The sequence below is a fragment of the Stegostoma tigrinum genome, chromosome 1, assembly GCF_030684315.1.
Source record: "Stegostoma tigrinum isolate sSteTig4 chromosome 1, sSteTig4.hap1, whole genome shotgun sequence".
Lineage (NCBI taxonomy): Eukaryota > Metazoa > Chordata > Chondrichthyes > Orectolobiformes > Stegostomatidae > Stegostoma > Stegostoma tigrinum.
Genome location: NC_081354.1, coordinates 20,812,882 through 20,838,684, shown reverse-complemented (window position 1 = coordinate 20,838,684; position 25,803 = coordinate 20,812,882).

Here is a 25,803-nt window from a genome sequence, read left to right as displayed (position 1 = left end):
TGACAAAAATGTGGTATACAGCAATTTGAGGGCAACATGGTGGCTCAGTAGCTGGCATTACTACCTCATGCTGCTAAAGACCTGGGTTCAATTCTGAGCTTGGGTAAATGTGCAAACTCCAATTCTCCCTGTGCCTGGGTGGGTTTCTTTTGAATGAATTAGTTTGCTCTATTGTCACATATACTCAATGAATATTGTGAAAAGTTTATATGTCACCTCTTACAGCGCCATCTTAGGTAGCCTGCACAGGTTCTTTAGTTGCAAGATCTTAGAAAATAGAGAACCAAAATGTCCAATGTTGCAGAAAAAGTTCTGAACGGTGGTCTTCCAACTCAGACCATACTGGCATCAAGCCTCCAATCCGCACTGGGCCCTAGCTCCAGACAGTTCCAGGCTTCACCATGAGGACATGAGAATGGGAGATTGCTTCAGACTGCCACTCCAAGCTGGTGTGGCTGCCCTGGGAAGCCACTGCAATAGGGTGGGGATGCCACAGCATACTGGGAGGCCACTACGAGAGACTTCTGAGCTAAGCCAAGAGGTCACCAGAATGGGACACAGCTGTGCCAGGCTGGGAGATTGCCAGCCCTCAGAGTCCAGGAGTCGGCTGGAGGGCAGGAACGGCCACCGGAGGCCCGGAATCATCACCAGGAGTCGTCAGAGGCCAGGACAGAAGAATTATTTAAAAACAACGAAGAGGAAAACAAGGAGAAGAAAAGATGAAGAAGAAAGGGCAGAGTGAACAAGCTTCAGCTGAAGATTCCTACTCCTTGGATCACCTGGATGCTCCGGTTTTCTTCCACAGTCGCAAGATGTACAGGTTAGATGGATTGGCCATGCTAAATTATCCACAGTGCCCAGGCATGTGTAGGCTAGGTGGGTTAGCCATGGGAAATGCAGGGTTACAGGGATGGGGTAAAAGGGTCTGGATGGGATGCTCTTCAGAGGGTCAGTGTGAACTCAATGGGCCAAATGGCCTGCTTCCACACTGTAAGGATTCTGTTAATTTGTTATTAAAAATGCAATTTTCTTAAACATTCACTTATTTTTCTTCCAAATTACTCATCACATTGTTCTGGAGATTAGTCTCTAATTCTCTGAGAAATTGCGGCCATGTCAAATGGGCATCAACTTTAAAGGTGAATGCCACGTGCAAAAGCCTGAATCATTTGAGCAATGGACACAATGGGACAACCAGGCTATTTTAACCGGTGCAACCTGTCAAAATCAAATGGGATAACAAGATCACTTGTGGACAAGACTGGCATTTTGAGCAGCAGGACGTGACATTACGGACCTAAAGAAACTCTCCTCATTATCAGTGTTGTTGGTGAGAAGCTGGGGATGCGATTGTGAGGAATGGGATCAAGAGGGAGATGCTGGGAAGGCCTGGAGGAGCTGCCTACCTTGCCATCTTCTGACCATGTTCCAACCTGTAGTCAATCTTTTGTAATGGCTCCAGTACTCAGAGTCACCACTGCAGACAACAGTAAACATTGTATCCAACTAATATCATTAGGCGTCAACATTGAAATGTTACGGAAGCCTTGGCTTGCTTGGGAGATGTAGCTTTGATACTGCAAAAAAGGTAGAAGTTAAAGGAGCGGGGATTGAGGGAGTGGGGTGTGAGGTGTGCAGACTGCTGGTTCCCACCCTCCTCCAAATGACGGCTGTATTCCAAGACAGTAGGCAAAGTTGAAATCAATGCTTTACCTTTGTGCTTCCCTGTATTGGATCCTTCCTTCTGTTTTGTATTCAGCTTTCTGCTTTCATTTTTCTCTCTGTCTTGTTGGTTCACAATTATTTTATATACCCCATCTTTGACTGTCTCAGATGGTTCTGATTCAGTTTGTTGCCTGGCAACTTACGTAAGGCCCTCCTATTTGGTACAAAGGTTCTGGCCCAGATATCCATGACACACAAGTTGAATCCATTCTGGAGCGTTGTCGGAATTGCTGACGAAACTGTTCTGCCCACTACAGCAGCAAGTTGTTTTCAAAGGCTTTGCCTTATATATTTTCATTGCTAGTGTTTTGTGCCATGTAGAGATAATACCTATTTCTGGCTAGTTTAATTGTGTTTTTTTTTTAATGGCATTAGTGTCATAATTGAAACTATTGCCAGGTTTCTCATCTCTGATCAACTTCCAAGGTTATGCTTGAATAAACACAAACAGCTGTTTGGGTTGTTACCTCCAACATTTTTTGTCAAGCTCTCATGTTGATATGATGGAGGCATTTTGATAACCACCAAAACAACAGTGAAACATTTCCCTCTAGAATAACTGCAGACTTCAGTAAATCTTTATCCTGACTGTGTGTTCTGCACATCAGTTCTAACATCCAGAAAATGATTCTTCATCGGAGGTGCAGTATCTACTTCAATGTTCCATTCCATCACTCTGAGTCGAATTCCGATACAAGGTTTTTATACATTCATGAATATGAAACAGAAGAATAATTACATGATTCAAAGGGATTAAAACAATACAAGAATAAATAACACATTGGCTTGCAGAGGTTTTGTGAGTATTTGTGCATTCATTTAAGAGTGTTTATGCATGTTTGACTGTTCTAGAATATTGGCTTACACTTGCTTATTTCTATTACTTTCTATGTTCATCAGTCATACTTTGTTTTATGCACTTACAAGACTCCTTTTATATTATTCTCAGCCTATGTAAAGATCTTCATCATTTTGCTTTTCTTTATGTTCAACTGTGGAATTTTGTTTAAAAAATTGTCTGCTTTTCTTTTGCTCCTTTCTACTTTGGCCTACAATTTCATTTATAATTAACTTGTCTGATTTGTTCCTTCTCATCTGAACCACACTACCAGCAGCACTGCAGAGTTTCTTCCGTCCTGCACAAATCGGTCGGGTTAAAGTTTGTGCTCAAATCTTGCTAATGGGATTTCCCATTTTTTTTCCCATTTTAAATCCAGGAGCATCCAATTGAGAGTCAACAGTGTTACCACTGAAAATCCTACATGGCCAGAGATGCCATATCTTTGGGGGAGTAGTTAAACCCAGGGTCTACCTGCCCCCTCAGATGGGGAAAAAGCCACCATTGCCCACACACATCCAGTCTCTGCACTTTCGTAAGGGAGTTGAAACCTTTGATGGGCATCATCTGGCAATTACAACTCTCCACAAAATGCCTAGCTCAGGGGTAGAGATGGAAATTTGGAAGATTCTACTTTACTTCATGATTAGCCAGGTGAAGTGAGAGGGATTTAAACTTGCACAAAATCCTGGCCAGCGATAAAACTGAATGTGAATTTTTGGGCCCATGGCACGATTTCCAAAAACATCAGGGAAATCTTGCCTGGTGTCCTGCTCAAAGTTTATCCCTAAACCAAGCTGAGTGAAACAAATGATCTGATTATTATTACATTGATATTTCTGGGATCTTGCTGCGTGCTCATTAGCCGCTATCTTTCCTACTTTACGACAGTGGCTATGCTTCAAACATATTTTGTTAATTCTAAAGCATGTTGGCCAATTCTAAAATTTTTAAAAAATGACATGAGTCTTCATAACTAGAGCATGGACAGGCAAACACAATTCTGCGGGAATTCTACGAGGCACAGGCTTTATACACAATATTGATGGCAACATGAGTGCTTGCAGGGTCTGCTAATAGTTAGATTGTTAACTTCATCAGTATCTGACAGAACACCATAAGGATTAGGATCATTGACCAATTTAAGGGCAAGTGATCTAGTTATGACCTTGTTCGATTCACTGAATAAGGTTCTCCAGGCTTATGAAGTGGGCAAAGCATTTAATAGTGTAACACAACGTTTTAGCAGATGTTTGTTAAATACTTTATTTTAATTCTTTATTCTAGTTTGTTATTCCAGATTATAAATGTGATTTACTAGTGTTTATAGGAATAGTTTATCATTTTCCCGTCTTTTCACCAATGTTAATTTGTTGATAAATTGGCTGTGAACTTGGCTTTTTAAAACATACCAGGCACTAATGAGTTATTTAAAAATCTACTCTAGTAGGCAGAGAACTGTGCAAGCCACAGACGTAAGACAAAACAAAATTATGCAATCTTTTTTCCATTATAGACTGATGTCGCTTCCAGTTTTGTGGAGTTGACTGTATATTGCTATCTATCCACAAGGGGACATGACCACTACTTATTTCATTTCTGTTATCTGTGTTTTGGACACTTCAACCAGTTTATGTGCTGCTGAGAAAAATAGGTTGAATAAAAAGAAACCGTGCCAAACTAATTTGATTAACAGACACAGGTTAGAAGAAAAGCAACAGCATCTGTAAATGCAATCTTCATAGATTTATTTATTGACATTTCACTAAATGTTATCATTAGACCACAAGGAATGAGTTTCAAAGGTAAATGAACTCAGTGGTGGGTTCTGAGTTCATATTGACAGTATAAAGTGTCTATTAAAGGATATTAGCTGATCTTTGACATTGTTTTTATTAATATGATAAATTAATCACTTGAGGAGAATTAAAGGCTTTATTAAGCCCATTCCACACTAATGTGGGTAGAATGAAAGTGTCATTAGATTGTTAAAAAAATATTTTTGTTCCTTTTCTCGTGGCTGCTGAAGTTTGTTCATGATAGATACTAGATGAACAATTGGGTTGACGTAGATAACATGAGAGGTCAATGGCGGGATGGTTGTGGGGTTTAGAGGATATGAGGGCATAACAACTTCAAACTAAAAAGCGAAATGCCCCAGAAAATGTCTAACTAGCCTGCATTGGAATCCCCTGGGCACATATACACTTCTGCCAGAGTTGGTGGGAACAATTCAATTTCACGACTCCCTCATCCCTTGCTCCAGAACCAAAATGTTGCATTTTGTGATGCCTTACCACAGTGGAATCCAGAGGATTTCCTGATTCAAGTTATCTTCCTCAGTAGCCCAAGTCTAGCCCAGATATTGATGTAACAAAGTTATACATTGATTTTTCTTATTGGTGTAATGACGCACAAAGATAAGGAATTTATTGTATTTTCAATTCGTTGATCCGAAAAAGATTTTGGTTTAAAATGTAAGAGGGTAACTTCGAATCCAGTGAAAGTAGAGAGTGGGGAGATCTGAAAAGTTTTACGCTTTCTCTCAATTTCAAAATTATTCTAATCATCAGGATTCTGAAGTTCAATTCACAAAAGTCCTTTATTTTAATTTGGCAAGGAGAAACCCCAAAACCGCTTCAACAAAAGGACATCATATGGGCAAATTCGAACCTCATTCCACTCTTTTTAGATAAAATCACGGAGCACTGTGCATTCCAAACTGATATAGCTTGTAAAGTAAAATACAGCACCAATTCTAAAAAAATACAATGCATCATACCATATAAAATGTTTTCTTTCATGCATACAATACATATAGATTGATTAGGCTACATCCAGTAGCAGAAGTTGATGAGTATAAGTTGCATCAGAAGCCCCAGGATCACCTACACCTATAAGTATCTGCCAGTGGATTGAGGTGAGAACTTCAGTGCAAGTTCAGAAAGCAAGCCAAGAGCAGAAGAGTTCAAGAAGAGACATTAGGGACCAAAGTAAGAACAGTGATCAGGAGCCAAGGCTGGGAACCAATGCTGGCAGGCAAGACTGGGAGGCAAGAGCAACAGGGTGACAGGGGGAATTTGATGATGGGGAGAGTTGGTATGTTGCATAAGAGGCACTGAGGAGAAGTGCGCATGCCATGAGATAGGCCATGTCAGAATTCTGGTCACAGAAGATGATATCTGGCAATGTTAAATGGATATATCGTAATTGATTTATTAACAATGTTAGAGTGGATCAACATTAAGTGAGCGTAAATGCATTTTGTCTTCTGGCAAGGACCAAGAGTGTACGTTGTCACTACTTGTGTTATCTGGGGTGTTATGAAGTGAGTTGTAGTTCACTGTCTGTTCATTAACATGTTTTATGGAAAATAAATCAGATTAATGAGCTTGCCTTACAAAGATATTAATCAGTCTGCCCCACAGAAGACAGGAGGTATGCCTAGAAGGTAACTACTACTTTACAGTATTTGGTTTATTTACAAGTAAATTTTATCATTATTATTACATTATCATCACATGGCTAGATGTTGAATAGTAGCGACAAGTTCCTGACTGTGAGCAACATTAAGCTCACTGACTGAGAGATCAGTGATGTTGATATCAAGATAATATATAGTCGTGAACTGAAATTTGTACCAAAGGTATACATTAATTTGTACAAGACAGTGATTCGAACTTTGAGGAAACGATACAAACTTTGAAAGCAGAAACTGATTTGTGACTGTGGAAACACAGTTGAGCATTGGGATTAATGTTTGATTTCTTCATGAAAGATACGGCAAACTGGGCCATTTGTATCTGGCCAACTGACCATACTTGGGAATAATTCACCGTGCTTGTGAACCTGGTCTATTTGAAGACAGAGCTTCATTTGCAGTATGCCAAGAGGCTGCCTTGGAAACCAAGATCTCCAGGGCAATAATAGATAGCTTGCTCTGTCATTCATTAGAATGATGGGTGAACATTAGATCCAACACCAAGATCACGGTTCACAAAGCTGCGATGGCTCCCATCCTCCTGTATGTTTCTGAGCCATAGACTGTCTATAGCAGGCACCTCAAGGTACTGGAGCAGTACCACCAACAGTGCCTGTGGAAGATCCTACGTATCTGCTGGGAAGAAACATGGATCCACACTAGTGTCCTTGGCCAGGCCAACATCCCCAGCACCGAAGCATTGACTACTCTTGATCAGCTACAATGGGCTGGGTTCATTATCCAGATGATCAACACAAGACTCACCAAGCAGATGCTCCATTCTCAGCTTCAAAATGGCAGATGAGCCCCAGGTGGACAGAGGAAGAGCTTTAGTGATGCCTTCAAGGTCTAATTAGTGAGGTGCGGTATTCCCACAGACACCTGGGAATATTGGCCCAAGGAGGCATCAGTCACCTTGAGACTTGCCATTGGGAAAAGGCAGAAGCCATGACACCAATGCCCCATTCAACCCTTCCTATGATCACCTTCTGTGCCAAGTCCGCGTTGCTCTGTACAGCCAACTAGGGACTAGGAGTAACAGAGTTATCACTGTCTGTGAAGGTCAGCCAATGAATGAATGATGGTGTGGGCAGTGTTCGAGCAGTAGCAGTCTAGGCTGCAACTGTAATGCTACAGCCTTGTTGCACTTCCTGGCCCAAGAAAATGCAGAAGAACCCACAGTTCAGATTTCGGTGGGTAACCAGCCAATTGTGACACGGAGATAGCAAAAACTGCAGATGCTGGAGTCACAGTCAATACAACGGGGAGCTGGATGTAGACAGTAGGTCAGGCAGCATCAGAGGGGCAGGGAAGTTGACATTTTGGATCAGGACCCTTCATCAGGACTGGTGGTGAAGGGTGTAAACCCAAAACATCGACTTTCCTGCTCCTCTGATGCTGCCTGACCTTTAGTGTCCCTCCAGCTCCAGACTGTATTGAGTGAAGCCAATCGTGCTATTTCAGTCTAAATGAAATGGCAGTCTGGGTCCTGTTGATGTCATAGACTTGTTACTAAGATACATAAAACAAAATGTTTTTGTTTTACTCCAAATGTAGTCTTTGAAGGTCAATCGAAAGGTAGATTGCAGTATTGAGTTAATTGTCAGAAGTAGCAACTATAATTATTAAGCTGCTAATTATTAATTTGTCTTTTTCTACTGGGGATACTGACAAGTTCGAAATTATAATTTCTTACAATAAATCACATCTGTACAAGACATATACATTAATTCTATCTAATTAAGTGATGCATAATAATGGTGCTGTTGAAGTTTCTGGAAATGGAGACTTGAATTTATTACAGAAGAAATGCAGCTGCAAGCCATATATGGTTCTTCATTTGATCTTTCACTGCCTCTTCTCTTTTAAAGGTATTGCCCATTTTTCTTACTTTGAGCAAGTCGAAATAAAAAACAAACAAAAGTTACTTGCATTCACTTAAAATCATTCAGAACCGAGTGCCTTACAACCAATAAAATACTTCTAAAGTTCTGTCACTGTTGTAATGTGGGAAATCCAACAGCCAATTTATGCAAAGCAAGGCCCTAAAAAGACCTTATATGATTGTAACCAGACAATCTGATCGATAAGTATATATCATTCAGGACAATGGAGCAAATGTCCTGAAGCTTCAGAATAATATTGATCTTTTAGTTTTACCTGAGACAAAATAATGAGACCTCAGATTGACATCTTATCTGAAGGTTGGCAGCTCTGACAGTGCTGCACTGCCTCACTTATTTAGTCTCAATCTAGACTGTATGGTCATGTCTGTGGAGAAAAACTTGAACTCCCCCCTTCCCCAATCTGTGACCACTGAGTGATGATCAGCTATGGTAATACTGGATTTTATGTGCACTTGAATGCCGAGACACACAAGGCTATAGGCTGGAAAATGGAATTAGAATAGTTAGATGATTGTTTTGGACCACTGCAGGCTTGATGAGCTGAAGGGTCTTTTTCTGTGCCATAGACTTCTATAATTCTATAGATTAACCATCTGTTATACAGATAACAGATAATTGTTATACACTTGTCTGATTCTGGAAAGCAAGCTAGGGTAGCCAACAGAATGGATAGTTAATCTACCAACCACCCCGCTGGGATGTGAAAACCACTGCCACATCCATTTTCTTTCCACCCACCCTCACAGTGAGAGACAGCTCTGTGGATGTTTGCAGTTCTCAGGGCCCCACAGCTCAAGGAAGTACATACTGGCCCTGGACCGTGTCCAGCAGAGATCCACATGGATGATTCCTGGAATGGTAGGTTTAACGATGGATCCACACTAGTGTCCTTGGCCAGGCCAAGGTTTTACTATGAACGGCTGAGGATCCTGGGATTGTACTCATTAGAGTTTAGAAGGTTGAGGGGAGATCTAATAGATACAAGATAATATATGGCTTAGAAAGGGTGGATGCTGGGAAGATGTTTCCGTTAGGCGGGGAGACTAGGACCTGTGGACACAGCCTTAGAATTAGAGGGGGTACATTTAAAACGGAAATGAGGAGACATTTCTTCAGCCAGAGAGTGGTGGGCCTGCGGAATTTATTGCCACGGAGTGCAGTGGAGGCCGGAACGTTAGATGCCTTCAAAGCAGAGATCGATAAATTCTTGACCTCACAAGGAATCAAGGGCTACAGGGAGAGTGCAGGGATGTGGAGTTGAAATGCCCATCAGCCATGATTTGAATGGCGGAGTGGGCTCGATGGGCCGAATGCTCTTACTTCCACTCCTATGTCTTATGGTCGTATGGTCTTAATGCATACACAAAGTTATTGTTTCCCTGCATGCCTGGGACACTGTTTCTGGAAAACTCAAGTGCGGCAGTCTGAAATCTAAATCTGTCTTCTCTTGATGCCTACTGGCTTATTTTACTTTGTTCCTTCCTGGGATGTGGGTGGCTTTGGGCCGAGCATCTTGCTGGGCCATTTCAGAGGGCAGTTAGGAGTAAACCATACCTGTGCCATCTTACATAGAAACATAGAAACTTGGAGCTGGAGTAGACCATTCAGCTTGTGAAGGCTGCTACCTTATTTAATATGACCCTCTATTTCATTGTCATGTTCCTACTTTCTCTTCATACCAGTTTATGACTTTAAAACTAAAAGTTCATCATTCTCTTCCTTGAATATATTCGGAGTCTTAGCCTTCACAGCCTTCTATGAGAGAGAATTACAGTCTAACTCCCCTTTAAGTGAACAAAAAGTTGCCTCCTCTCAGTCCTTATTGACCATCCCATATTCTAAGGCTGACACCACTGGTTCTAGGCTTTCAAACCAGGGAAAACATGCTTCCTGTATCTAGTCAGTTCAGTTGTTTAGAATTTCATACGTTTTCAGCAGGTCCCACATGATAGTTAGTCGAAGCAGGACTATAGTCTGGTTTTCCTTTTCACTGATCCGTTGTTTAAGTGTGCATGGTGCTGTTCAAGCTATGAACTGTAGTCTCAATAGGACACAAAAGCAAATCTTTCTTTTCTCTTTAATATAGTGCCATAACAGGTGTTGCCTGCTCAATAAATCACAGGAAAGGTAGATTTCAATATTTCTATTTTCTGGAACATTAGTAGTTAATGGAGAATATATATACCATATGTGTGCAGTAGGGATATTGTACCTTCTTTAAAAATTCCTTAGTTGAAAGCAGAACATTTAGCTGAATGTTACATCTCAAAATAGTTTTTGCCTGGGCTTTTGTCAATAAATGCTAATTGATATGATTAGATCAAACATCTGGTTTCATTATGTTCAGTTATTATAGCATAGTATTGAAATTGCCAATGCATTATATCATCAAGGACATTCACAACTCTACTTAGGTCTCATTATTGCAATATTTGTGCCAGCTCTGCACTTGTCAATCTGCAGAAGTATTTCCTCTCACATTTTTGCCTTGAGCCAGTCGCATGTCACTTCAATGAGAAGAACGGCCAGATTTCAATGTGCCTAGGGGATTGCACAGATTCTAATCTGCTTCCAGAAGAAACAATTTAAATTAACAAAAAAAAATCTCAAACTGAAATTCTGCTGAAACTGAAACACTGTTGTGAAATGTAACATTTCCAGCATTGATTCATGATACCAGTACTTTTGGGGATTAGATTACGGGATATTGCAACATGAAACACGACTGTAGCACATTCTTTTAATAAACTAATACTTCCGCACACATCCTTTGTAGAAGAAAATTGAGTAAAAGACTTGCTTGACGGTAAGAATAATTTCATTAGAAGTTAATACTCCATCAAGCATCTGGACAATTGAGCACAGATCTGGTCAGCCTGAAGTAAAACAAAAAGTTACAGATATTTACTTTAATCTTTTTTAAATCAAATAATGTAGAAGTCAGATTATTTGAATGAACATCTCCAAGAAGCTAGACTTGGCTGTCAGACTTTGACACTAAAATTGCCAATTCAGACTTATAGTCAACAATTTGAGTTAAATTGGTTTCTATGATATTTAGAAAAAAGAAAATAAGACATGTACACTTGACTTCATTGCCTCAACATTAATTCCTTGAACAAAGAAAATATTGCCTGCTTCCATTAGTTTTGAAATTACTGTGAGCAATATTTTTAAGAAATGTATTGTACTACAGACAATTACTGCAATCACCTACAATCAGCAGGGGCCATAGAAGAGGAAATGAAGAAAAATTGCAACGCGAAACAGTGAAATTCAAAAGAAATGCAGTATCTTGTACATGTATTTATTTTAGCATTCTAATTACTGAAAGTTATTAACTTAGTGTGCGCATTTGTTTTAACTTACTATTAACTACAATAAAACTTCTTTTTAATTGTGCACAAATGTATTGTTGCAATATTTGAAATCTGATTATCTTCTGCTGAACTGCAGAACATAGAACAGTGCAGAACAGGCCCTTTGGCCCTCGATGTTGCGCCAACCTATGAACTAATCTAAGCCCATCCCCCTACACCATCCTATCGCCATCCATACGCTTATCCAAGGACTGTTTAAATGCCCCTGATGTGGCTGAGTTAACTACATTGGCAGGCAGGGGGTTCCACGCCTTTACCACTCTCTGAGTAAAGAACCTGTCTCTGACATCTGACAGAAGCAACATCGAAAAACAAAATTAGATGAAAAGAACAAAGAACAAAGAAACCTACAGCACAGGAACAGGCGCTTCGACCCTCCAAGCCTGCGCCGATCGAGATCCTCTGTCTAACCTGTCATCTATTTTCTAACGGTCTGTGTCCATTTGCTCCCTGCCCATCCATGTACCTGTCCAAATAGATCTTAAAAGAAGCTAACGTATCTGCGTCTACTACCTCCACTGGCAACATGTTCCAGGCACCCACCACCCTCTGTGTAAAGAACTTTCCACGCATATCTCCCTTAAACTTTCCTCCTCTCACTTTGAACTCATGACCCCTAGTAATTGAGTCCCCCACTCTGGGAAAAAGCTTTTTGCTATCAACCCTGTCTATACCCCTCATGATTTTGTAGATCTCAATCAGGTCCCCCCTCAATCTCCGTCTTTCTAATGAAAATAATCCTAATCTACTCAACCTCCCTTCATAGCTAGCACCCTCCATGCCAGGCAACATCCTAGTGAACCTCCTCTGCACCCTCTCCAAAGCATCCACATCCTTTCAGTAATGTGGCGACCAGAACTGCACACAGTACTCCAAATGTGGCCGAACCAAAGTCCTATACAACTGCAACATGACCTGCCAACTCTTGTACTCAATACCCCACCCAATGAAGGAAAACATGCCATATGGCTTTTTGACCACTTATTGACCTGCGTTGTCACCTTCAGGGAACAATGGACCTGAACACCCAGATCTCTCTGTTCATCAATTTTCCCTAGGACTTTTCCATTTACTGTATAGCTCACCCTTGAATTTGATCTTCCAAAATGCATCATCTCGCATTTGCCTGGATTGAACTCCACCTGCCATTTATCTGCCCAACTTCCCAGTCTATCTATATTCTGCTGTAATCTCTGATAGTCCCCTTCACTATCAGCTACTCCACCAATCTTAGTGTCATCAGCAAACTTGCTGATCAGACCACTGACACCTTCCTCCAGATCATTTACATATATCACAAACAACAGTGGTCCCAGCACAGATTCCTGTGGAACACCACTGGTCACAGGTCTCCAATTTGAGAAACTCCCTTCTACTACTACCCTCTGTCTCCTGTTGCCTAGCCAGTTTTTTATCCATCTACCTAGCACACCCTGGACCCTATGTGACTTCACTTTCTCCATCAGCCTGCCATGGGGAACCTTATCAAACGCCTTACTGAAGCCCACATATATGACATCTACAGCCTTTCCCTCATCAATCAATTTTGTCACGTCCTCAAAGAATTCTATTAAGCTGGCGAGACATGACCTTCCCTGCACAAAACCATGTTGCCTATCACTGATAAGCCCATTTTTTTCCCAAATGGGAAGAGAGCCTATCCCTCAGTATCTTCTCCCGTCGCTTCCCTACCACTGACGTCAGGCTCACCAGTCGATAATTACCTGGATTATCCTTGCTGCCCTTCTTAAACAAGGGGACAACATTAGCAAGTCTCCAGACCTCTGGAGAGAAAAGGAGAAAAAAAATGATGAATTGTTATCCCAAAAGGCTTCAATTAATATTTAAGTAGCAATTATTGAACTTTGCATAGCATCAATCTCTAGTAGTGTTATCTTAAGATCACTTAGTCAAGTTGCAGATCATTGTTCCTTGAAGGTAGAGTCGCAGGTAATTTGCCTTAATTGGTCAGTGCATTGAGTATGGCAGTTGGGAGGTCATGTTATGGCTGTACAGGACATTGGTTAGGCCACTTCTGGAATATTGAGCTCAATTCTGGTACCCCTGCTATCGAAAAGAAAGTTCTGAAACTTGGAAGGGTTCAGAAAATATTTACAAGGGTATAACTGGGTTTAAAGGGTTTGAGCTAGAAGGAGAGGCTGAATAGGGTGGGGCAATTTTCTGTGAAAAATCAAAGGCTGAGGAGCGACTTTAGAGAAGTTGATAAAATCATGAGGGGCATGGATAGAATGAACAGCCAAGGTCTTTTTCCCAGGTTAGCTAAGTCCAAATCTCGAGGATATAAGTTTAAGTTTAGAGAGGAAAGATACAAAAGGGACCTACAGGGTGGTTTTTGTTCACGTAGAGGGTGATGCATGTATGGAATGACCTGCCAGACAAAGTGATGGAAACTATTACAATTGCAATATTTAAAAGGAATCTGGATGGGTATATGAATAGAATGGGTTTAGAGAAGCAGCCAAATGCCAGCATATTGGGCTGGATTAACTTAGGATATCTGGTTGCGTGGACGATTTGGACTGAAGGGTCCATTTCCATGCTCTAAAATTCCATGACTCTATGACACCAAGATTAGTGGCATTGTGGACAGTGAAAAAGGTTATCTCAGATTGCAAAGAGATTTTGATCAATTGGGTCAATGGGCTGAAGAGTGGCAGATGGCTTTTAATTTGGATAAATGCAAGGTACTGTAATTTAGTAAAACAAACTGGGCAGGACTTATACAATTTAAAATAGGGCCTTGTGTAGTGTAATAGAACACAGAGACGTAGGGGGTTCAGGTACATACTTCTATAAAGTTCACACTACATATAGATAGGGTGGTTAAGAAAGTGTTTAGCATGCTTGCCATTATTGTTCAGACCTTTCAGTATGGGAGTTGGGATGTCATGTTGACGTTGTACAGGACATTAGTGAGGACTCTTCTGGGGTACTGTGTCCAGTTCTTATCGCCCTGTTATTGGAAGGATATTATTAAGCTGGAGAGAGTTTAAAAGAGGTTTACCAGAATGTTGCCGGGAATGGAGGTTTTGTGTTATGAGGAGATATGCTGGAGTATAGGAAGTAGAGGGATGACCTTATAGAGGTTAATGAAGTCATGAGTGGTGTAGATAAGGTGAACGGCAGGTGTTTTTTTCTCGCAGATGGAGGATTTCAAGACAAGGAGGCATATTTTCAAGGTGAGAGGAGAGGTATTTAAGGAAGATATGAGGGGCTTTTTTTAACACGATGACGTTCATGTGTGGAATAGACTTCCAGTGGGAAGTGGTGGATACAGTTACAGTCACAATGTTTAAAAGATATTTGGATAAGTACGTGAATAACAAATGTTTAGAGAAATATAGGCTGAGTGAAGGCAGGTAGGACTAGTTTAGTTTGAGATTATGGTCGGCCTGGGCTAGTCGGACCAAAAGGTTTTTTCAGTGCTGTATGACTCACTGACTCTATAACTCAAGAAGTTTGACACCATCAAGGACAAAGCAGCCTGCTTGATTGGCATCATATCCACAAACATCCACTCCCTCCACCACAACAATCAGTAGCAGCAGTGTATACTGTCCACAGGATACACTGCAGAAATTCAAAGATCCTTCGACAGCACCTTCCAAACCTATGAACACTTTCATGTCTAAGGACAAGGGCAACAGATACCTGGGAACACCACCCCCTGCAAGTTGGTGCCACTCACTCTACTGATTATGTAATATATTGCAATTTTCTCCACTGTTGTTGGGTCAAAGCGCTGGGATTACCTCCTTAATGGCATTATGCGTCAGCCTGTAGAATGTGGAATGCAGTTGTTCAAGAAGGAAGCTCACCAGTACCTTCTCAATGGCAACTTGGGATGAGCAATAAATCCTGATCCAGCCTATTTGACAGTCTGAATTTTAAATAAACCAGAAAACTAAATGGAACTACATCATAATTCAGGAAAATGTGTCATGCTTCATTGTTTGAAACAATAATGTCACATAGTGTGCAACAATCAGGGACAAAGGCAAAGTACAAAGTACAATCATGTATTTTATTGCAGTGTCAGGGGCTCAAAAGCATCCTGTCATTAAAGGAAATGAATCATGTGTCACTCTACTCATTTGGCTTGACTTCTTAGCAATTGTCGGAATTTTCTACTTAAATTGTCTGCATTGAAAAAAAACGAGACTGGCCAAGCTCAATGCACGGCTCTGTAGATTTATATTTCAACTACAAACCAGGTCAGATCCTACTGTCTCTCAGTGATTCGATATGTGTTAAGGTATGAAGATAGAGCATTTTCTGAGGATCAGAAGGTTGAATGTTATTATTTTCTGATTCCCTTCTGCTGTTGCTTTTTCAACTTCTCGTTAAACAAACTCATTCCAGTTAGCAGCTGAAACAGTAATTTACTTTTTCCCAGTAAAAAGCGACAGGATAACGGCCCTGGAGATAATATAGAGGATACTATTGTTTCTTGATTTTCTTGTGACATCAATCTAAGCATTCCACAACTAAGATTAGTGCTAAGCGTGAAAAGCACCACATTAATATTAACACCCGCACGCACCACCCCCCCCCCACTACTGCCTAAATTAGCTGAGAATCTCTCATTTAATAGATAAAGATTTTTGCAGCAGTATTCCTCATCAACATTCATCACAACTAAAATCAAACGAATACAACAACAGAATTAGATTGCAAACACATTCAGTCTCTATTCAATTTACACAAAGCAAGGCTGAATCCCTATAGTTTTGGAAGTAAAATTTGAATTGAAAGCACATTTGTGAGGACATCATGTGCAGTAAACTTTGATCATGTCACACTCCTCAGATATGAACATTAAAAGGAAACTCATAAATCCTGCTTTTAATGTTCCCTCATTATTAATATACCTGCAGGCAACATCAAGCTATTAGGCCATTCGTTTTAGTTGAATTCCAGCTGATATCTGCTCTGATCTGGGAAAAAAAGGGAGACCAATCTGATTTTAGACACTTGACTGACAAAGCTAATTAACTGCTGGAAGATGATCTTTAGGGATGAAGAGACTCTTCCAGACATCAGAGCAAAGGGAACAAAAACAGAATTGAAGCACTCCTGTTCTTAGGCTCAAAAAGAAGTGAATCCCTTGCTGCATACTTAATTAATTACAAAGTGTGACAAATCCCCATTTCACTTTGAGAACTTTGTCGACATTTAAATCCACGTAACTAAACAAAGTTATCAACCTTTCAACCTGCAATGGTTTGAAATCCTCTGTGTTTTATGCTACAGACTAATGCAAGTCTTGTAATGTCGGCCTGTTTCAACTTGGCAGTGTTTTGTGTATTTGTTCCATTTCTCCAGTTGTGTGTACTAATCAGAGTAAGTCATGGTTATATGCATAGGAGAGCACGTTGGTATTGTCATTGGATGAGTAATCCAGAGACCCAGATTTTCTGGGATCTTCTGAGAATTTGAGGCAATGTTTTGGGAGTCTGGGTTTGAATCCATAGCAGATAGTGGAATTTGAATTCAATAAATATTTGGAATTAAGAATCTAATGATGGCCATGAAACCATTGTTGTCATAAAAACCTATCTGATTCATTTAATACCTAATTAGATTTTATAGTGTTTGACCTTAAGGACAGGATAGACAGGCTAAGGTGACTGAATGGCCTCTTTTATCCACCAAAATCTTATTTCCCTGTAAGAAGGAGGAGGTATTAAACAGAATAAGATTGCCACCCATTCAATGATGACTAAATTATATTTGTAGCAGATTCAGACAAAATTGGGAACAAAATAGCCTGAGTTGTAAAATATTTAAGAGGGGTAAACCATTTTAAAAACTCTGCATTTACTCAAGATTTTCAAACATAAGATTATTTTAGCAAATGGTACAAAACTAAACCTATATAGAGACAACGAGCCGGAAGTGAACTGTAATTCTACTGAGATTATCAAAGTGACAAAGGAAGAAGTATGTAGTCACATTAGAGAAAAATGCAGAAATAATCAAGCTTATAATCATGAATCACTTTGATTATCAAAATAAACAATGGTGTTAAAATAATGCAAGTAGTAATGAAAGAGAGCTTTTTTAAAAAAAATTCCAATCAATGTTTCTGAGAATCAGAGAGTCATAGGATGATTCCTCACTGGTGCCATTCTGCCAATCAAGCCTTATTATGAAGAGCAAATCAATTAGCATGCACAGCAGGTCAGACACCATCAGAGGAGCAGGTAAGTCAATGCGTCAGGCCAAAACACTTTGTCAGGACTAGGGAGTGGGAGGCAAGCCCAGAAATAAATTTAGGGAGGGGGGGTGGGGCTGGGGATGGGTAGGAGAGATGGTGATAGATAGATACAAGTTGAGATTGTGATTGGTCCATCAGAAACATGGGTAGGATAGGTGAATGGGAAGATGGATAGGTTAGGTCAAGTTGGGGGGAGGGCTGGACATGGGGTAAAGCTGGGGGTGGAGGGATTTTGAAGCTGGTGAAGTCAATGTTAAGACCATTGGGCTGTAAGATTCCAAGGCAAAATATCAGGTATTGCTCCTCCAGTTTACGTTTGGCCTCACTCTGACAGTGGAGGAGGCCAGGGATGGATATGGCATCAGGGAAGTTGGATGGGGAGTTAAAATGGATGGCAACCAGGTGGTTGGGTAGGCTGGTGTGTACAGAGTGCAGATGTTCTGTGAACTAGCCACCAAGCCTGGGTTTGATCTTCCTGATACAGAGGAGGCCATATCAGGAGCAACGGATGAAATAGATAAGGTTGGATGAAGTGCAAGTGAATCTCTGCTGGATTCGGGATGATTGTTTGGGACTTTGGGCAGGGATGGGAGGGGAAAGTGTGGGGACAGATGTTGCGAATTCTGCAGTTTTAGATAAAGTTATCAGGTGTTGTGGAGGAATTAGCAGCGACGGTAGAGCTGACGAAGGAGTCATGGAATGAACAGTCCCTGTGGAAAGCAAAACAGGATGGGGAGGGAAATATCTTTTGGTGGTGGGGTCTGATTGGAGGTGTTGGAATTGTCGGAGGATGATGCGTTGGATTCAGAGATTGGTGGGATGGTACTTAAGGACTAAAGGGGATCTATCCTTATTACTGTTGGGAGGAGGGGGTTTGAGGTCTGAAGTGCGGGAAATGGAGGAGATGCTATTGAGGGCATCCTTAATTCAGAGGTGGGAAAATTATGGTGCCTAAATTAGGAGGATATCTGGGATGTCCTGGAGTGGAACACCTCTCTCTGGGAGCAGAAGCAGCAGAAGCGGAGGAATTGAGAGTGTGGGATCGCAGTTTTGCAGGAAGGTGAGTGACAGGAGGTGTAGTCAAGGTAGTTGTGGGAGTTAGTGGGTTTGAAACAGATGTCGGTGGTGAGTTAGTTCCACAGATGGAGACGGAGAGGTCCAGGAAGAGGAGGGAGATGTCCAAAATAGTCCAGGTGAATTTGAGGGCAGGGTGGCAAAGTTGATGAACTGCTCGAGACCTGAACGAGAGCAAGGGGCCACAGTGATACAGCCACCAATACATTGGAGGAAGAGGTGAAAGATGGTGCAGCGCAGTTGCGGTCCAGGAACTCGCTACCAATATCCGTGATACAACCAAAACCTGCCACCTTTTCTAAAATTTTCAATTCCCCAACCCCCAATACCTCATCTTCACCATGGACGTACAGTCCCCGTAAACCTGTATCCCCATATGGAGGGCTTTAAAGGCGTCTACTTCTTCCTCTCAAGTAGGGCCAACTGGTCCTCCTCCACTGAAACTTTTATTCGCTTGGCTGAATCAGTCCTCATTCTCAACAACTTCTTCCGTTCATCCCACTTCCTGCTAATGAAAGGGGTGGCCATGGGCACCCCTTCGGCCTGAGCTATGCTTGCCTCTTTATAGGATTTGTAGAATAGCCCCTCTTCCACAACTACACCATCATCCCTCACCTCTTCCTCTGGCTATATTGATGAGTGCATTGGTTCAGCCTCATGCTCTCACAAAGAGGTCAAGCAGTTCATCAACTTTGCCAATACCTTCTACCCCACCCTCAAATTCACCTGGGCTATTTATCACACCACCATCCTCTTCCTGGACTTCTCCGTCTCCACCTCCAAAAACCAACTCACCACCGACATCCGTTTCAAACCCACTGACTCCCACAACTACCTCGACTACACCTCCTCTCACTCACCCTCCTGCAAAAACGTTATCCCATATTCCTAATTCCTCTGCCTCTGCCACATCTGCTGCCAGGATGAAGTGTTCCACTGCAGAGCATCCTAGATATCCTCCTAATTTAGGCATCATAATTTCCCTTCTTTTGTAATTCAGGATGCCCTCAATTGCATCTCCTCCATTTTCCACAAGCCAATGCTCAATCGTCCTCCTCCCAACAGCAATAAGGATGGCGTCCTTTTAGGCCTCACACGCTACCCCACCAACCTCCAGATCCAACACATTCTGACATTCGAGCCACCTACATCAAACCCCAACCCCAAAAAGATATTTTCCTCTCCACCTCTGTTCGCTTTCCACAGGGACTGTTCATTCCATGATTAATCCTCATCTCTGCATTTCCCTCCCAATTCTTCCACCACACATGGTACCTTTTCCTAAAACCACAGGAGGTGCTGTACCTGCCCTCACACCTCCCATCTCACTTCCGTCCAAGATCCCAAACAATCCTTTCAGATCCAGCAGACATTTACCTGCCCTTTGCCCAACTTTATCTTTTGCATCCATTGCTCCCAATGTAGTGTCCTCTGTACTGGGGAAAGCAACCCAGACTCAAGTATCGGTTGGCAGAGCATCTGTGCTCTGTACACAACACCCAACCCAACCTTCCGGTTACCGTCCATCTTAATTCACCCTCCCACTCCCATGACAAAATCTCCATCCTTGGCCTCCTCCACTGTCAGAGTGAGGCCAAACGTAAACTGGACAAACAACACCTGATGTTTCGCCTTGGAAGCTCACAGTTCATGGTCTTAGCACTGACTTCATCAGCTTTAAACTCCTTCCACCCCCAGCCTTATCCTATGTCCAGCCCTCCCCATCCTGGCTTGACCTGACCTGTCCATCTTACCACTTGCCTATCATCTCCACCTTTCCCACGGACCAATCACAATAACCCCCTACTTGCATCCACCTATCACCATCTCTCCTACCCTTTTCCCAGCCCCACATCCCTCCTTCTATTTATGTCGGGGCTTCCCTCTCCCTCTCCAGTCCTGACAAAGGGTTTCGGGCCAAAACATTGGCTTACCTGCTTTTTGAATGCTGCTTGGCCTGCTCTGCTTGTCCAGCCTCGCACCTATAGACTCTGGCTTCCAGCATCTGCACTCCTTATTGCCTGTCATTTGTGGCAGTTTCCCAACACGTTCCGCATATCTCTTTAAATGTTGCCTCGTTCAACTATATAATGAATGACACTTTTAAATCTATAAACAAATCTTTATCCAGTCCCTACCCAGACATTTAGCTCTGAATTCTAACCACGTGCGACCAATGTACTTTTTTCTCATGTCACCATTTGGACTTTACCAATCCTGCTAAATTTTGACCTTGTGGTTATTGACTCATCAAACACTGAAACAGTTATTCTTTATTTGTTTGGTCCTTCATGGCTTTAAAAATATTTTTATCAAATTTCCTCTTAGCCTTCTCTGCTCTGCTTCTCCAGTTTATCTATGTAACTATAATCCCTCATCTCTCGAAGCGGTTCAGTAGACTGATAATTCTCTTGAGTACCTTTTCTAAAGCTGTCTCATTCTTCCTAAGTTGTGATGCCCAGAATTGGATGCAATACTCCAGCTGGTGCCACACTAGTGATTTATTCCAATATAGCGCAACTTCCGACCCTTTGTACATGCTCAAAATCCCATATGTTTTAATAATTGCTTTATCAACTTGCACTGCCATCATCAAGCACTTGTTCGCTCACCTTCCAAGCCTTTCTTGTTCAAGGTGGAATTCAAAGAATAAAGTGGAAGATTACTTTATTTACTGAAGCTTTTTGTTGAACTTCTGTCAGCGTCTAATTAAAGAATGGGAATTTGAAAAGGTACATTGCCCAGCAGTAACCTTTAGTTTGATTTACAAAAGCCACTCAAAAAATTTCTGAGCCATCAAGCTGAAGCATAAAAACTAGTTTTTGTGTTGCATGGATATAGATTTGCTAATAATAAAATGTGCATTTTTTACTTCACAAAATCCTGCCTGTTGGGTGAATGTGCTCCTGTATCCCCTCAAACAGCATTTTACACTGTACTTTTGAAGTTAATTTAGAAAAGGCTGTTGGAGATACCTAGCTCTCTGCTGGTGGTGAACCTTTCTGATGGAAGCAAATACCTGACTTTAGTTCAGTAAATGCTCACAGAAGTTTTTATTTTTCCATTCGGACTTTGTTGGCATTGACAGATATCTGGCCAAGTCACGATGCCTACAAGGTCATGCAGAACTAACTTGCACATATCCTGGGAATCATGAATGCATCCTCAAATTTATGTCTGTAGACCTAATTAGATAAAGGCAAAGTCAACACAATCTTAAAGGACTGTATGGCTAGTGTCTTATCAGGAAGACACAACTGGTGTAGTTTAACTTGAGTGTCATGACATTGCAGGTGAGTGGAGGGGTTGAGAAGTAAAGTCACAGAATCATACAGCATGGAAATAGACCGTTCAGTCCTACTCGTCCAAGCTGACCAGTTTCCTTAATCTGAACTAGTCTCCATTGGCCCATATGCCTCTAGACCTTTTCTATTCATATACCTATGCAAATGTCTTATAAATGCTATAACTGTACCTGAGTCTATCACTTCCTCTGACAGTTTGCTCCATACACATACTACCCTTGTCTGAAAAAGGTGTCCCTCAGTTTCCTTTTAGATCTTTGCTCTCTCTCTTTAAACCTATGCCCTCTGGTTTTTGATCCCCTACCCTGGGGAAAAGAAAGTGGCTAGTCGCCATGTCTATGCCCCTCATGATTTTATAAACCTCTGTAAGTTCACCCCTCAGCCTCTGATGCTCCAGGGCAAAGGAAAAAAAACCCTTAACCAATGCAGGAATTGAACCCATGCTGATATTACTCTGCATGACAAACTAGCTGTCTAACCAAACCTACCTGACACGATAGTCAGGTTCAGGCACCTAATTTGACACGAGGGAAAAAACCCTTTTCCAAAGAAAAAGATTTTAAATGTTTGCTTTTTTTTTCTGAGTGATGTTATCTCCCAATTGGAAGAAATTAATATTTTTTGTCCATTTTAAAACTTGAGTCTGAAAAAGGAAGCAGGGATGTAGTTTTTAAACACAGTTGAGGAATAATCCCATATGTTAGAAATGATAATAAATCTACTTTCCATGTTCATTGCAGATTGAAATATATTAGAAAGTATACTGAAACATCTAAAAGTCAACTCATTTTTTGATATAACCACCCTGAGAAAATGAATCTTGTTTCTTTCAGCATTTTCCTTCAGATTTTCATGTATTTGTTTATATCTAACATTGCATAAGTGAAGTTTCAGCTTCAAAGACAAGATTGCACTTTCACTGTAATTACGTTTTGAAATGTCAAAGTTTCTTATTGTGGCCTAATTTTGGGGTTTCTGACAGCTTTTCTGAAGGGCTTACATTTCTCAGTTTTCCACGTGCTCTGATATTTCATTTAACTATGATTGTAATTTCAAAAAGCAGCTTTACAATTGCAAGGTGTTAAAATTTCATAGTTTAGCATGGATGTGCTATTTAAATTACTGGCAATTCCAGCTGATGTTATTTCTCAACAAGTCAGGTCACACATCAAAACTTGGCTTAATAGATCATCTTTTGTTCTGCTAATGTTTTAATAAAGTGGTACCTTTTTGAAACATAAGCATTCAAGACTGCAGATTTTATTTTAAGAATAAAACAGAAGTGCATTACTAAAAGAAATTAAGATAAATTAAAGTAAACCAAACTACCTAATTGTAACACAGATTCAAGGATTTTTAAACACAGGATAAGTTTAATACGAATTATCCAAATACCCTCTGTTATAATTTGAAAAACAATTACAAAAGCTTTTGTGCAGTACCGAAATAAATACCTTTTAGAGTATCCAAAACACCTCCCATCCAGTACTCACCAGAGCTGCTGTCTATAACATGTCAATAGATTTAAGTTGCTTGTTTTCAAACATTAGATTATAAGTACAAATAGCTCTATTTGGGACCAATTGTACACATGATATTTAACATACATTAGTTGAAGTAAACTGTTCAGGGTTTTATCCCAACACTTCTGGTAGGGAATTACTACTGCCTCTTTACTCTAAGGTAGTAAATTTTCATTAGATCCATCCATTCTTCGATGCATTGATCTATGCAGCACCTTCACACAAGTACCTCACAGGATTGACAAGATCTTGAAATATAACCAAAAAAAGAAAAGCCTTTCTCTGTAAGCTATCAGATTTTCCCTTAAGTTTAAAAAACCTCTCCTGACCTTCTAAACTGGAGCTTGTAAAAACTCACCAATAAACATGAGAATCCATTCATTCTAAAGCTAGACCTCAAAGCCATTTTGACAGAAATCACCATGGAATCAGAACTGTTTAAAGTTAATTATTGAATTCCAGACACAGAAAACCAAGGTGTCACTAGTTTTAAAATCAAGACCCAAATTTACAATAAATTATATTAAATATATGTATATAACACAATAAGTTGTCTTTGGTCTCCTTACCACCAGAATTCACTTGGACATGTCATATGTTCACTGAAAAGCAACATGCATTTGTCATACCTCAAAATGCATAGCACTATATATACCAAGCAGAGGCAGCTATCTCAAGCAAATCAATGACCCACTGGTGTATCAATATATAAAGGAGTAAAAGTGTTCAGTCTAAAACCACAGATACTAAGTGATGTGATGTGATGATGTGAATCCTATATCTGTTAATACAATTACAAAGTCCTTCACTTTCTTTATTGGTTGACTGTTGAAACATTGTTGCTGTATTTTTTATTCCAATTGTATGAGTTAGCAGTAATAAAGTTGATCTGGTTTTAGCAAAGTTGACATTTATTTTGCTGGCTCACTTAAAAGAACTTGTCAATAGCTTTTTAGCAAGTCAATTTTTGTAACAAAATGGGAATAACCAGTACATTCAATGTAACCCTTCAATCATGGTATAGCACAGGAATCCACTTATGTCACCATGTTGACTTTGCAATAGTCAATGCAGAATCTTTGTAACCCATCCAATGTTGGTACCTTCACAAGTGATGATCTATGGATACTTTGACTCAGCTCAATGATGTTACTGTGTAACATCAACCTAATCTCTTCCCCCAGCTGATCTAACCTCTCTGAATTGAGCCTATAAATAAGTTGTGGTATAAGGACTCCATTCCACAAATCAACACCATAAATAACTAAAGCTGTTTTCTTTTTCCTGGCTTATTCCTATAAACTGATTTATAATTTGATATCAACCTTTATAAATCACTTTGACAGTTTTCTAGAAGATAAGACATAATACCATCTAATCTTTTAAGTACCACTTTGTTCCTCAATTTAATTGAGGGAAAGTTAACTGTTTGGATTTTCCACTTTGAATTCATTCTTCCATTGATCCAATGTCTTTGTTTTACTCACTACTTCCTTCACTATCATAATTACATTTTTCTTCCAACTATCATCCCTATCATCATATCTTTACAGCATATGAACATGACACATTCCTAACTCTTTCTCCTGTCTGGATTATTCATGACATCACTGAATCACATCTTAATAAAGTCCACTGAGCCTTGTTTTAAATGGTACCCAGGCTCAGCCAACATCACTAGTACCTTATCCCCTACAATAAAATTTAATCTTTGGCCTTTTCACCTGCATAAGTTTTCATTATTTTTTGAGCTACTTTCAGTCAACTCTCATCACATGCATTAATTAATTTGTTTCAGAAATCTGAGACATTGGATTGGAAGTGCTGTTTCTGAGTTTTGATTTATTAAGGTGTCTTTATTTCAGTTAGGTAGTCCTCTTACCTCATATCCCATATATTAGCTCAAAAGGACAAAGCCCTGTGGGCTCATTAGGCACATCTGTAATGGAAAATAGTAAAAACGTAACTCATTTGTCAAAATCATTAGGACATTTTTAGCAATGAGCTCCAATTATAATTCAAATTTTGATGCCCAGTTTCTAATGCATCTTGAGATTGTGGGCGATATATAATTGATGCAACTTGTTTATTCTTAAACTGACCATCTCTTTTTTAAATACCCATGACATACAATTAGATTGTCTCAAATTCAATCTCTTTGGTTAATCCATTTCTCATAAAATATCAAACTAATATTTCCATTACCACTCTTGTAGTATTTTTTCCAGCAAGCAATGTTTCAGGAAATCATTTGGAAATACCTATTACCATTACAACAACTCAGTTTCCATTCTAGCCTTACAGGTAGATGCCCTATACAATCTATTAA